Source organism: Trichomycterus rosablanca, chromosome 9, assembly GCF_030014385.1.
Source record: "Trichomycterus rosablanca isolate fTriRos1 chromosome 9, fTriRos1.hap1, whole genome shotgun sequence".
Taxonomy (NCBI): Eukaryota; Metazoa; Chordata; class Actinopteri; order Siluriformes; family Trichomycteridae; genus Trichomycterus; species Trichomycterus rosablanca.
The window spans coordinates 2,931,729-2,946,696 of record NC_085996.1 but is presented as its reverse complement, the minus strand read 5'-3'; positions in this window follow the sequence as shown (position 1 = coordinate 2,946,696).

Here is a 14,968-nt window from a genome sequence, read left to right as displayed (position 1 = left end):
ACGACTGATCTCGTTAATCTCTTTAGCAGTGAGACACAGACTCTTTTTCAGCTTCTTATCCTTCAGAGAATCTTTCAAAGCCTCAATTTCACCCTGTTTGAGCTTCTTCTCCAGGTCATCAATCAGTTTCTGGCTGTTTTCAGGATCAGAGACCCAGTCTTCCAGTTTGGCCATGGTGGATAAGGTCTTGAGATCTGTTGAAATGTAGATAATGTAGTTGTTTACACAGTGTATCAGATTTTCATTTGTACACTGGCTACTGCAGTTGAAGGTCAAAGCTTTGCAAACACTGGTAGGGAACACATTATCGTAAAAAGGAATTTGTGTCCTTACTGGTTTATTTTATTTTTGCATATTTGCAACTTTTAGTTTTTTTGCACCTCTTAAAAAAGTGTAATATAAGACAAGGGGCAGATAATTTGTCACAGCACACATATCATGACAGTACTACACTTTAAATAATTTTCTGCAATGGTTTCTTTTCTTTGACCGAATTATTGAAACCCAAACCCTGAATTTGATGCGTATAACACATTCCAATAAAAGTTACAGAATGTTGAAGTGGAGAAGGGTTTTGGGACTTAACAAAGATACAAGTTACCATCAAGGCATCTTTTCTTTGGAAGTTCGTAGTTATTTAAGCACGGTGATACCAGGCCTCATTCTGCCTGCACTACAACAGTGCGGCTTCCTAGACACAGAGTGTGTGTGTGCTTGACCAGCCTGCCTGCAGTCCAGATCCACAAGAAACACTGCAACAATCAGTGTCCTCAGTTCCAGACGCATTAAAAAGTCTCATTAATAAAAATGCTGATGGGACTTGGTAGGGAACACACCCCCGTCCTGACTTTTTTGGAGTTACAGCATCAAATTCTAAACGTGTTTCTATTTACAAACTAGAATGAGGTTGATCAGTGAAACATTAAGAATCTTTTCTTTGTACTTTTATCAGTTAAATAAAGATTTAAGGGAAGTAACACATCACACATTCTTCTTTTTACTGTCATGTATTAAACGTGACCCGTCTGTGTTGCTCAATTACAGATTAATAAATGATTGCCGTAGTTTTGAATTTTTTTATTGTCGTCCTGGTCAGGGTCGCGGATGGTCTGGTTTCACCAGGAAAGACTGGGTGCAAGGCAGGAATACCCTGGATGGGATGACGACATTAAAGCATTAATAGATTTTAGTGGGCTAGTAAGAATTTAGTTTTTACTTACTTGGAGAATTATTGAGACGGTTATCTGGTTCATCCACGCCGTCCTCTGTTTGACTCCTAAACCTCTTCCCTGTGTAAACATATAAGGAAAAATAACACACACACAGAAAAATCACAAATACCTTCAAATCATCAAGCAAGACCTTAATATACCTAAAAATGACTAAATGTATAAAGGTATTTTAATGATTTACTTTAAGTGTTTCAGCCAAATCAGTTATATGAAATAAATAATGTCTGGAAAAGAGTAGGGCTGGGTATCGCCACTAATTTCCTGGATCGATTCGATTCGATTCGATTCACAAGGTCCCGATTCGATTCGATTTCGATTCAACACATTTAGGCATATTTGAGTTACATTAACAGGTTTTGTTTAAATATGTACAGATGTTCAGAGAACGAATGTGCTAATTGTACAAAGAACATAATATTTTCATTATTAAAAATATTTGTGTATTTTGTTTACATAAATAATTACTCCAAAACAGAAAACAGTAACATTCATTTTTTATTATTATTTTATATGTCTGACACGCTACAACATTGTAAATGTAATGTAAACATACACCTGGCTGTTGAACAGCTTATGCCAAGTTTACACGACACGACACTCTGATTAACACCTGGTCGCTGTAATGTTCACACTACACGACTGATCGGCGATGGGGGTTTTTACACTACACCATCTATCACCAGGGGGAATCACAGGTGAGCTTCTCTGCTCTCCAAAACTACGTTCTGTCACGAAAACACACGTGAGAAGTGATGAAAGGTTTAATGATACCACGTCCAAACATGCACATCAACAAGTAGCGAGAGATGAAAGTTTGTGCGCCGATGAAATAAATGAATCTGAGTGGATTTGGCAACACGAGCAGCATGGCTTGTTCTATAGTGAGTTGGAGGTTAATAAATATTTTGTTTTGTAGAGAACGATCAGGTCAGAAATACTGTAAAACTCGCGTGTGCTGATGTATTCTGATAGAAACTATATTCCGCTCCTGAACCACCTGTTTACAACCTCGCCCCTGTGTTTCCCCTCGCTGTTTCTCACATTGATTGAGAGCCGAGTTTTGATCGCAGAGCGAACACCGAGTTCCTCCCGAATCCAGCACCGACCCGTCACCGAGCGAAAATCAGGGCTAGAATCATGTAGTGTGAACCAGGCATAACTTGAGCTTCTGCCATGCTGAACTGATGTGCAGATCAGATCTCGTTGCGCAAAAAAAAGACCGCTACCAGTCTGTGGGTCATTTATTACTGGGCCGCACAGAAAGAAAAAATAATTAGAGACGCTACAATAGCAATGAAAACACTGCGCCAATTTTCAACACACTTCAGGCGCTATTGCCTCCTATCACCACTAGGTGGGAGCTGCGTCTTGTTGCATTGAAAAAAGCTGATTTTCCATTATTGTGAGTTAGTTATTACACAGTTACATAGTTATTTTATTTTAAATCCTCCCACCCTGCCAGTCCGTGACATTATGTCTTAAATAAAACCGGTCCATGGTGCAAAAAAGATTGGGGACCTCAGCCCTATAGGTCAGAGTTTTACTGTGACTTACTCTCTGGTTCGGCATTGTCAACCTCATTTCTGTTAGAAATGTTAATAAATCAACCAACAAACCAATGATCATGATCAATTCTGTCATTTCTTACAGCCAGCAGTTAATATTCGGCTCCTTTAGTGAATAAGTTCTCTACAGAACTTGTTATCAAGCTACACCAGTAAAATGCTTAACTTTGCACCCCTGGGATCAGATGAATCCCCCCCCCATCTCCAAACCGGCAGGTGTAGCAACAATTCATAACAAGTATGTTCTTTTTTGTCTAATAATTATTAGTTTTAAAGCTAAAAGTGACCAAATTCTTTTGATGTTACTGTTTTACTGCCATGTTTGTTATGTTGGGCTGGTTTTTGATTCAGTAAAGCATGAAAACTTATTGACCTCACACTCAGTGATGTGTTATTCTGAAGGATCACTATATATGCCCATTGGTTACTGGTTACCATCAACTAATGACCATTAGGACTTGGTAAGGGGAAGAGGTATTTATCTAAAACACAGTCGTCAGCTGGAACAAAATCACAGAAGCAATTAATAGAGTTCTATTATTATGATTTAAAAACAAAACTCAAAAGTCAGGCTTACCCAGTTCTTTCATTAAATCAGACTCGTTCTCTTTTAGCCAATCATAAACACACTGATAGGCTTTCTCGCTGTTCAGGTGCTCGTATAATTCTCTCATTTGTTTCTGGCTGGTTGTCTGTCTTTTGATGTTAGAATACATTTCAGCTTTAATAATGCCCTTCCCACGCAGAACATCAGCCAGACCTAATGGATTTCTTGTCCTTTTGATAAGTTCCGCCTGGTGTTTCTTCAGAAAATGCTTTGCACCGAGTTCTGCCATGGCGCCTGTACAGCAAACAAACAGTGTGTTAGAACAAACAACCCTACAGAGAGCTGCTGGTGACCTTATCAATATGCATAATTCATGCCCACGCTCTGTTAACATGTGGGATGAGAGCCTAATGCACGGCCATGACTAACATTTGTGAACGATATTATTAAAGTGTGAAGTTAAAGCTCTTAAGGGAAGCTAAATCTCGTGCTCTAGGGCCAGAGAGAGCATGAGTTCACTACCAGTCTGAAATAATACCCACATTCTTCCCTGTGTCCCTGCCAGCAGTAATGCCCAGTCACACCGAGCTGTCCCACAGTGGCTGGCATTTGTTTGGCACCCAGTTTTTTTTTTTTACAGTGTGCATGCACATATAATACATTAGTGACATAAAGTAAAATAATACATGTCACTATTTGTAATAATTAGATATAAACAGCTTTAAAATAAATGTGCAGATGAGAGTTTCCTGTAGAAGACATGTCCAAAACACAGATATCAAACTTAAACGTTTTAAAACCCAAACTTTAACCACCAAACACTAAATTATCTGTATGTAGCTGACAATAAATTAACCAACATCAAAAAATACGGTACCCCAAGAGCTGTAATAATCACAATATATATTAGGGGAACACCCCAATTCTCAAATGTGAGGGACATATACTGACATAAAAATGACAAATAAACCTGTTGAACTTTCTAGCATTAGTCGTTGATTTGGCAGAAATGTTTAGAACATCAGGGACCCCCAGTAGAGTTGGTCCCCCCAATACTCAATTCATGGCTACTGGACTCTTGGGCTACTGGACTCTTAGGTCTTGGGTTTAAGAGGATTGCTACACTGACACTGAGATGCTCACTCTGACTCTATGATCCCATGAAGAAAAGAGGATTTCATGCACAACTTTAGATTTTTCTCAGTGCAGCCATTTTTATTCCCCACTAGGTGGAACTAAGAACATACAAAATGAACCACTACACTGCATTCAATACAGCAGGGTTTTTCAAACTTTTTTCTGGTGACCCACATCTTGTCCATGATGTTTTAACGCGACCCAGGCAACATAAAAATATATATTTCTATAAATGTATACTAAAACACAAAACAAACAAAATTCACTTACTCAATGAGAAGGATGGGCCTGTTTGCTATGTATGATCTGGTCCCATTGTGGTTCACAAGAAGAGAGGGCAACACACATATAAGCACGTTTCCTTTCAGTGCTAACGGCAGTTGGCCTATTTATTTTCAGCTCTTATATATATATAAGATATATATATATATATATATATATATAAGATATATATATATATATATATATATATATATATATATATATATATATATATATATATATATATATATATATTTTTTTTTTTTTTTTTTTTTTTTTTTTTTTTTTTTGTAAAATATCTAATAATATTAATGGAAAACTGGTCATGTTTAAACTATTTACTGGCTCTATCCTAGATCTGTCCTATTATTACTTAATACACCTGTCAGCCAATCAAAAACAAGGACCTTTTATAATCTTGTATTAAATAGCAGCAAGTATTTCGTAATAAGTGACCTGTATTACATTTAATTAACATAAAAACGCTAACAAATTTGCATCCAAACACAAATAATTACACCATTATAAACACATGATCACCTGACAACAAAGTGTCTCCTATTTCAGCATCTGGACGTATTTTTTAAAATCGCCCCTCAGAATGATGGAGAGGTTAAAAAAGGACTTAATCCTGATTATCTTTAATCTGGCTGGGCTCGGGTTCGACCTGCTGCGCTGTAAACACTGTCCTGCTCCAAGTCTCTTCTAGAAAAGAGCAAAGATAAAAGAGCAACCATTGTGATCAGATCCAACAGAGGTGAATCATTACAAACTTACCGACATTCACTGATTATTTTATTATAAGCTTTACTCACCGAACAGATGAGATTTAAGAGAAAAGTTTATATCAGAATTATGAAAGTAGTGTTGAGGGTTACGGCTGAGTCCTTAAGTGAAGTTTTGGTTTTACAAAACAAGCATTAAGGTCAAGAATTAAATCAGTGATCTTATAATGACAGAATAAAGCGGCGCTCGGTTGGCACAGTGGTACATTTGTCCTTTACTGTTGAGATCTGGGGATCCAGGGTTTGGATGGTCAAAACAGCACTAGGAGGTGCACTTGTAAGTGCTGGTTCCAAGCCCAGACAGAAACAGGAGGGTTGTATCAGAATAAAAGCTGTGCCAAGCTATGTAAAGACCAGATACAGATGCTGTGTTGACCCCTAATATACCGGAGCAGCCAAAAGAATTATGACAGAATAAGTAAACAATCAAAAATCATTTTTAAATGTATTTTATTTATTTTTATCTATCCAAAACTCAGTTTTTCTGAGCTGCTCAGTCTGAATAAACTGTTTAGAATAACTCTTATTTATTTAAATAGTTACACACTCTGTTACATATTTTAGAAGATTAAAAGGGCCCTAGAACAGAACCTTGTGGCACACCATGCTGCATTATTTTGGCTCTGAAGTATCTGCTAAGGCCAAGATTTTCAAATGCAGTGAAGCTAATAGTAAAACTCATTGAAAGGATTATTATTATTATTATTATTATTATTATTATTATTATTCAGCTTTGGGTTTGGAGAATGCAGGGGAATTGTATGTAAGGCAGCAGGGCAGGCGTCTAAGCTGTTGTTCAGTCATGATCAGGTAAATCTTAATCTAGGGGGATTAAACTTAATCCTCCCAATCAGACTAGGTGAATGCGCTAGTGTTGCAGCTCCACGCTGCATCCTGGTCACGAGTTCAGAACGGTTCAGCAGCTAATGTGGAAGCGTCTTGGTTCTTACATAAACACTCACGAATCTTCTCACCTGGAGCGCAGTGTCTTTATTAATAGTTGACTAAAAAAGCACTATTGAGGTTCATGAGGTTCTTACACGTCTACCTCTAATTTACCTCACTGTCACACACTATATGGACAAACGTTTGTTGAACCTCTCGGTACAAAACCAAGGGCTCTTCTTCACTCCTCTTTTCTAGAAGGGCTTTCAACAGGGTCATGAAGTGTGTCAGAATTCCAAATTCTAAAAAAGGTGTGGAGTGTGGTTTGGGACAGGATGTGCATTCAACTGGAGTTCTTCCACACCACACACATTAAACCACACTTAGAGTGATTGGTATGGCTACACCAGGACTCAATAATACCTAGGGTGGTGGTAACTCAGTAGTTAAGGTACTGGGTTAGTAATCAGGTTGCCAGTCAAGCCCCACAACTGCCCCTGATCAAGGCCTGTAGTTGGATGGTCCCATAAATATAATTAGGATGGGGTGTCCACATGCTTTTGACCATATAGTGTATTGCAGATGGGTTGACACACATTTTCACATAAAGATCCTTTATAGTGATTGCAGATCATCTTGATGGCATGAAGATTCACCACAAAAACAGAACACACATTCCTCACCATGATATTTATCTGACCTGATTAGAACATTTTTCAATCCTGCAGCATGTCCTGTTACGTTAAAGAAAGTTATAGCACATCGTTTACATGGTGTTTTATGTGTTGGGACACGTTTACCTCTCACTGGCTGACGTATTATCATCACTGCCTTCATTGTGTGGTTCTGAGACACTGGATAAAGATGGTCGCTGCCTGGGAGTTGGTCTGTAGGCTAAAAAACAACTTCCTGTAAAGGTCTGGCCAGAGCAGGAACTCTGCAGTCTCCCTCTGGATACCTCTCCCCACGGTCGTGGTAATGTGGACCTACAGGAAGGTGTCAGAGCCTGGGAGGACGACTGAGTCTTCAGCTGGGTCTGAGCGCTACCAAATGATGATGAATTAGAGGCCAACAAAAATCCGTTTTCATCATCACTGCTTTTTCTGGTCCAGCTTTGGACACATGAAGATGGTGGAGCTGTGAAGGTTTCACACTGAACAGGACAGGTTGAAGATGAAGATACAGTGGGTAGACTTGGATCTCTGTGGCGTACAGAGTAACTTGAGGGTGGAATTTGGGCCCTGGAGGCCGGTGGAGTAGTGTAACTACTCTGATCTCCTGGGCTGAATTTATGGGAATGCTGGAAAAGTCTGTCAGCTTCCTGTTTATCTGAAGCAAATGTGGCAGTCAGTCAGAGATCCCTCTGAATTATTGTCCTGGCTGGGAAGCAAAGGTACCGTTTGTAGTGACACTCGTAGTCCCTGAATTCTACCACGATCCTGTCTTGGATTGCAATCATCATTGCTGTTAAAGGAGCTGTCCATTAGTACCTCGGGTGGAGGAGGTGGAAGACTGTCAGCGTCCACTTCCTCAGGCTGTACCGAGAACTCCTTTTCAGGAGGATAATTGTTGTGGTCAGTGGTGGAAACACTTGCCCTGTAGTTAGTTAATGCAGGCAGGAAAGACCCTTCTGCTTCTAAATCTTGCAGACCTGTTGCTGGGCTTGTGGTTGGACGTGTCCTGTACCCCCTGGCTGAAGGTGCAGATAAGTCGTTTGACAGCATTTTTCCCAGGTGGTTCAGGTACAAATACAGGAGGCAAGCGAGGAACTAGGTTAGGTTTAACTGTTACCCTGTTTCCATATTGTGGACTTTGTGCCGTCTTGTTTTTTTTGATGCTCTGACATCTGTCCTGCCTTTGCACCATGTAGTCTATTTTACTGTATAAGCAATCAGCAGACTGTGACCTCCATGTGCCTCTCAAACCAGGATACATAGGTTTACCTGGACAAGGTACAGGGGGGTTATTTACAGTTTGGGGTCGTCTGATGTTTCTATCTTTTCGATAAGTCTGATCAACAGTACTATTGTCTGGCCAGTTATTTTGTAGGCTGAACTGAAGCTGCGCTTTGAGGTCTTTCTGAGACTGAATCGACATATTTTTGGCTTCCAAATTACTATTCATTTCCACTTCATCTTGTACTTCCTCTTTCACATCAGGCGTGTTGTCAGCATGATCATCATCAGCAAAATCTTCATCATTTTTATCCCCTTTATCTTCTCTAAGCTGATCAGGTGAATCTTCAGGATTCTCAGGATGTCCAGTGGAAGAACCAGGTTTGGCTCCAGACCCAGAGCTTTTGCGATGGACGCGAACTCGTGCTGAACCGATCTGGCAGTCGTTGTCTGCACCGATGCCGCTGTCCTCGCTGTGCAGAGAGGAGTCTTCTGGACTGGACTTCCCTAAGCTGGCAGCTTCCACACTAGCCAACACTTGATTCAATTGTTCCTCAGCTGTTCTCTTGGCCTGCCAGTTTTTCCCCCAGCAGTTGTGAGACTGAGCCAAAATATTCAGCTGCTTCCTCTATGGCGGCGTCACCAAGTCCTTTCAGTGAATCTCCAACTTGCTTCATTTCGTCAATGAAGTGTTGGAGCATCTGCGGTAGGTCTGGAGGGGTTTCATCTGAATTCACATCATCTTCTCGGATGTCTGGGTCTATCTGTCGATCCTTTTGTGCCGTCGGCCAGTCGGCCATGTCTTTGCGAAGGTCCAGCAATTGTTCCCCCTGAGTCGTCATTTCCTCTAAGGTCTGGATGATCTCCTCATACTGTAATACTAGTAAATCCACCAAAGGTTGTATAGACAGTTGGGTTTGGGTTGTCTTGTCCAAGAGTCCTAGCAGGGACTCGTATTTGGGGGAATTGGGTTTCAGGTACTTGTAAGCTGTTTGTTGATCAATTGCTGCTCTTTTAAGAAAACCGACACTTTTTCTTTGCCTCTTTTCCTCCTGGCTGTTTTGCTGCCGTTTTTATCCTTCATGTCTGTTGTTTCCTCGGTCAGTAATTCCTCCTGTGAGTTTGTCTCTGGTACATCAACACTTTCATCAGCAGTTGTAGTAGTTTCACATAACACGTCACTGGGTGCAGATATTTTACCTTGGAGTGGTGCAGCACTGCTTTCTTCTTCTGAAACCGCTGGTCCAGTGAGAACTTCACCTGTCTCGGTCCAGCTCTGTACTTCTGTCCTGTTAGACGAGAAGTCACTGCTGCTTTGAAGCTGCAGATCTTTCTGGCTGTGGTTGTAGACTCCAGTACAGAGCTGACCTTTCAAAGGTGAGCATCCCATTTTTTATGAACCAAATGAAAATGATCCGTAGCTTTTTTAAATTAGATTGAGTTAAAGCAAACCTTACTTATCACAGATATTCCACAGTCATCTTCTTAGATTCTCAGTTTCATCCTATGACTCCTGTCTTGGCTCCTTATTATTCCCTGCAAAATCTTTCCTTCAAAAACAAATCAGTATAACCAGAAGTTTCTCATCTGTGCCGTGCCTTCTTCCACTAGTCAAGTGACTAAGAGGATAAAGCAGGATTGGTGATCCTCGCTTCTCGCAGATGGTCACTATAAGGGAATAAGGTGCCCACGTAAGAGCTCCGTTTAATCTCTTCACAGAAGTCAGGTGCCTCGGCGATTATTCCTGATTAAATAAAAATCATCATGGTTATTTAGTACCTGATACAGAAGGCATACCTGGATTATTATCTATTATTAGTATCTATAAAAAATTTCCACTGTTATGCAGATGACACACAGCTATACAAATCAGCCATTTACTTTTTTATTTAATTTTTAAACTGATTATTAAATTTCAATTCAGTAAAATCCCATTAATAAAAATAAAAGCATTTTCACTACTGGTCTTTTGGCTTCCACTATATAGCATATCGTTGCTGTCTGATGAAAAACATAAAGCAGTTTTCACTTTTTTTCATTTCATTTCATTTCCGCCTGTGGTCCCGTCTGGGACATAGGCCGCCGACAAGCTCTCTCCAGGCATCACGGTTCCGGGCGAGTCTCTCCAGCTGTCCCCACGTCTTGCCCATCTGGTTGGCGTCTGCATCCAGGTCTCGGCGCCAGGTATTTCTAGGCCGTCCTCTCTTCCTCTTCCCTTGAGGGTTCCAGGTGAGGGATTGTTTGGTGATGTTTGATGTAGGTTTGCGGAGGGTGTGGCCAATCCATCGCCAGCGTCTCTGAAGGATGTCTTGGTCAACAGGCTGCTGCTTTGTTCGTTGCCACAGTTCTACATTGCTGATCTTGTCGGGCCAGCGGATCTTTAAGATCTTCCTGAGGCAGGTGTTAATAAAGACCTGGATTTTCTTCATGGTGATGGCGGTGGTTCTCCAGGTCTCTGCTCCGTAGAGTAGTACTGGCTTTACTAAGGTGTTGAAGAGCCTGATCTTGGTGGTGATGCTGATCTCGCTGGATCCCCAGATGTTCTTCAGCTGATGGAAGGCTGTTCGTGCTTTACCGATGCGGGTTCTGACGTCTGCATCTGTTCCTCCATGGTTGTCCAGGATGCTGCCGAGATAGGTGAAACTATCCACCTCTTCCAGCGCCTCACCCTGGACTGCGATGGGTGTCTCGTTAGATGCATTGATCTTGAACACCTTGCTCTTCCCTCTGTTGATGCTAAGGCCCAATCTAGCTGAGTTGTCCGCAATGATGCTGGTCTTTTCCTGCATCTGTTGTTGGGTATGGGAGAGGAGAGCCAGATCATCGGCAAAGTCTAGATCGTCCAACTGCTTCCAAAGTGTCCACTGAATGCCGTTACGCTTCTGGTCTGTAGATGTCTTCATGATCCAGTCTATGGCCAGCAGAAACAGGAAGGGCGAGAGTAAGCAGCCTTGCCTCACTCCAGTTCTTACTTCGAAGGCGTTGGTGAGCTGTCTGCCATGCACTATTCTGCAGGTCATTCCTTCATATGACTTCCTGATGATGTTGGTAATCTTCTCTGGCACTCCGTAGTGTCTCAGTAGTCTCCAGAGGGTCTGCCTGTTGACGCTGTCAAACGCCTTCTTGTAGTCGATGAAGTTGACGTAGAGAGGCGAGTTCCATTCTAGGGACTGCTCCAGAATGATGCGCAGGGTTGCGATCTGGTCCGTGCACGATCTTTCCTTACGGAAGCCGGCTTGTTGGTCACGAAGCTGCGGGTCAACAGCGTCTTCCATTCTGTTAAGCAGGATGCGGTTAAACACCTTCCCTGGGATGGACAACAGCGTTATCCCTCGGTAATTGGAGCAAGAACTGAGGTCACCTTTCTTGGGGAGTTTAATGAGGTAGCCTTCTTTCCACTCAGTTGGTTCTTCTTCATCTTCCCAGATTTTACAGAAGAGTGGGTGGAGGAGCTCCACACTGGTCTCGACGTCCGCCTTTAGCGCTTCTGCCGGGATGCTGTCAGGTCCTGCAGACTTGCCGTTCTTCAATTGCTTGAAGGCGCTTCGGATCTCTTCCTTCGTGGGTGCACAGCACCTGATTGGCAGGTCGCTTTCGGCTGGCGGTATCTCCGGTGGGTTTGCAGGAGCTGGCCTGTTAAGTAACTCCTGAAAGTGCTCGATCCACCTCTTCTTCTGTCCTTCTTCGTCTGCTATCGCCTCTCCATTCCTGTTCTTTACTGGCCTCTCTGGCTTGGCAAACTTTCCAGATAGTTTCCTGATGATGGGATACAGGTCCTTGGTGCTGTTCTGATGCGCTGCTTCTTCTGTTTCTATTGCCAGTGACTCTATGTAACTCCGCTTGTCTACTCTGATGCTTTGCTTGACAATTCTATTAGCTTCTGTATATTCTTCTTGTGCTTTTACTTTTGTTGCTCTTGTTCTGCTGTTGTTCACCATTGCTTTCTTTTCTCTTCTTTCTTCTATCTTCTGTAGCGTCTCTGCTGAGATCCATTCCTTGTGTGTGTAAGATTTGAAGCCCAGAACTTCTTGGCATGTTGAAGTCACCGCTTCTTTCACTTTCTGCCACTTCTGTTCTATCGTCTCATCTTCAAGCAGCTCTTCTAGGACCTGGAACTTGTTGGAGAGGGTGACCTTGAACTCGTCTTTCTTCTTGCTGTTTTTCAGCGTAGCGATGTTATAGCGCTGTCGTTGGCTGGACCCCCCTGTCCAGTTCTTCTTCAGTTTCAGCTTCAATCTAGCCACAAGGAGATGATGGTCGGAAGCAACGTCTGCTCCTCGTTTGACGCGTACGTCTTGAAGAGAGCGGCGAAACTTCTTCCCGATGCACACGTGGTCGATCTGGTTTTCCGTCGACAGGTCTGGTGACACCCAAGTCGCCTTGTGTATCCTCCTGTGATGAAAAACACTTCCTCCGATGACCAGGTTACTTGCGGCGCATAGATCGGCAAATCTCTCCCCGTTTTCGTTCATCTCGCCCAGCCCTTGCTGCCCCATGATCTCCTCGTACCCTCGGTTGTCGTTGCCGATCTTGGCGTTGAAGTCACCCATTACGATGACGATGTTCCTCTTTGGTCTGTCTTGTATGGTGGTTGACAGTCTGTTGTAAAAGTTCTCCTTCTCCTCCTCTTCACTGTTGTTCGTCGGGGCGTAGCACTGGATTATGTCCATATTGATCCTCTTCCTCTTTGTATGGAAGGAGGCTGTCATGATCCGTGGTCCGTGCGCCTCCCACCCAATGAGCGCTCTCTGTGCCGACTTGGAAAGCATCAGGGCCACTCCATGGGTGTGTGCGGCTTCTTCCTGCTCGTGTCCCGAGTACAACAGTAACTCGCCGGAAGTCAGTCGCTTCTGCCCGGAGCCAGTCCACCTTGACTCGCTGATTCCTAAGACGGTGAGGTTAAACTTCCTCATCTCTGCGGCCACTTGCGCTGTCTTTCCAGTCTCATACATGGTCCGGACGTTCCATGTAGCGATGGTAGTGGTGGTCCTGGTGGAGACGATGGTCTTCGGCCCGACGGCTTCTAGATGACTCTGGCTTTCACCGTCCGACGTCATACGCCTTCCAGCTGGAGGTCCATCTTCTCCCAGGTCCGTGGTGTCTGTTAGTATTCTTGTTGGCGTTTCTGTAGCTAGGGTTTTTTTTTACAGGGTGGGGTAGCTAGCCCCACGCCCAACCCTCCTCCTTTTGCAGCCGGGCTTGGGACCGTCCTTGGCGGAGTTTTTTTACATGGGTATAAATCTCTGTCTGTCCTTAGCAGCGAATATCAAAATGACCAATAAAAAGATGAAAAATCATTCAATCTCTTTAACGAGTATTTCCATTGGCTGCTAGACCTGTCCATCAAAACCGTGTATCTCCTCCCCGACCCCCCCCCCCCCCCCCCTTGGTACTGCTTTTATTTGTTTTCTTTATTTTTATTTTTGCTTTATTTTGTGATTATATTGTAACTAATATGTAACTAATAAAGCTGAGTTTGAGTTGAGTTGAAAGATTTGGAACTTGTTTGCTGCGTCCGAGTAGTTCAAGCCTTTAAGGTAAGAATGAAACTTCTGTTTCTTTTTAAAATGAGCACTTTGGTCTCTAAAATACGCTTTTATTTGTCACAATCGTGTGTGAGCTCGCGTTCATATGAGTGGTTCTTATTACATGTTTACTTGAAGATTAGCTTGCATATTGACTAGCCAGCTAACCTTAGCCAGCTAACTTACCAAAAACTAACTAGTTCACTTTATGTTTTGCGTGAACTCAGTCTTTTTCAGACTAGAAACATCTTAGATAAGTTATGTGCAGTGGTAAATGAGCCCTATTGTATCTAAATTGCGTATCTGTGGTTTGTTTGCACCGTTACTGTCAGAGGAAAAAGTTCCTGAAAAGTTGGGTTTTTGGAGATACGTGTTTTTCAACAGACAGCGACGATATGTACAATAAATTCAGAAAATAAATTCAGACCTCTCGAATGTCTCGAAACTTGCTGTTTGGTGTTTGGAGAATTTAAAAAAAGCTAACAAAACGAAAACTGAAGTCTCTTATTCACAAAAGTATTCAGACCCAATACTTTGTAGAAGCCCTTTGGTAGCAATTACACCTGCAAGTTGCACTTGGATATGTCTCAACAAGCTTTGCACACGTGAGTTTGGGTGTAATCTTTGGGAGAGATTACAGGGTTTTTTATTTTAAATTACATCTCGGAAAACTCAAAACGTTTTCACTTAAAAACAGTAAAAAATGATAAATTATATTCTTGCAAAATCAAATTCACATCACAGAGCCTGTAAACGTCAAGGGGTCTGAATACTTTCTGAATTTACTGTATTTGTTTGAACGAGTCTGAAGATGAAACACAGACTGAAATGTTGTTCTTGTAAGAGTTGTTATGTGAGTGTTAGGTTATTTATATTCTGTTTACCTGCAGAGCAGCTTGAGCTCGGCGCTCTTAATGTGATTGAGCTGAAAGATTTAAAGTTGTTTTGCTCTTTTTTTGAGCCCCTGAGATACGTTTATACAATCTGTGTACAACCTGTAAAGATCGTATGTCTGAGATTATAGATGTTACACGTCATAACATTTTGGCCAGTGATCTGATTTTAAGGTCTTAATGTTTGTGACCCCAACATGAACCACCTCAGTGCTTCATCAGCCTTTTATCCCAGTGTGTGCC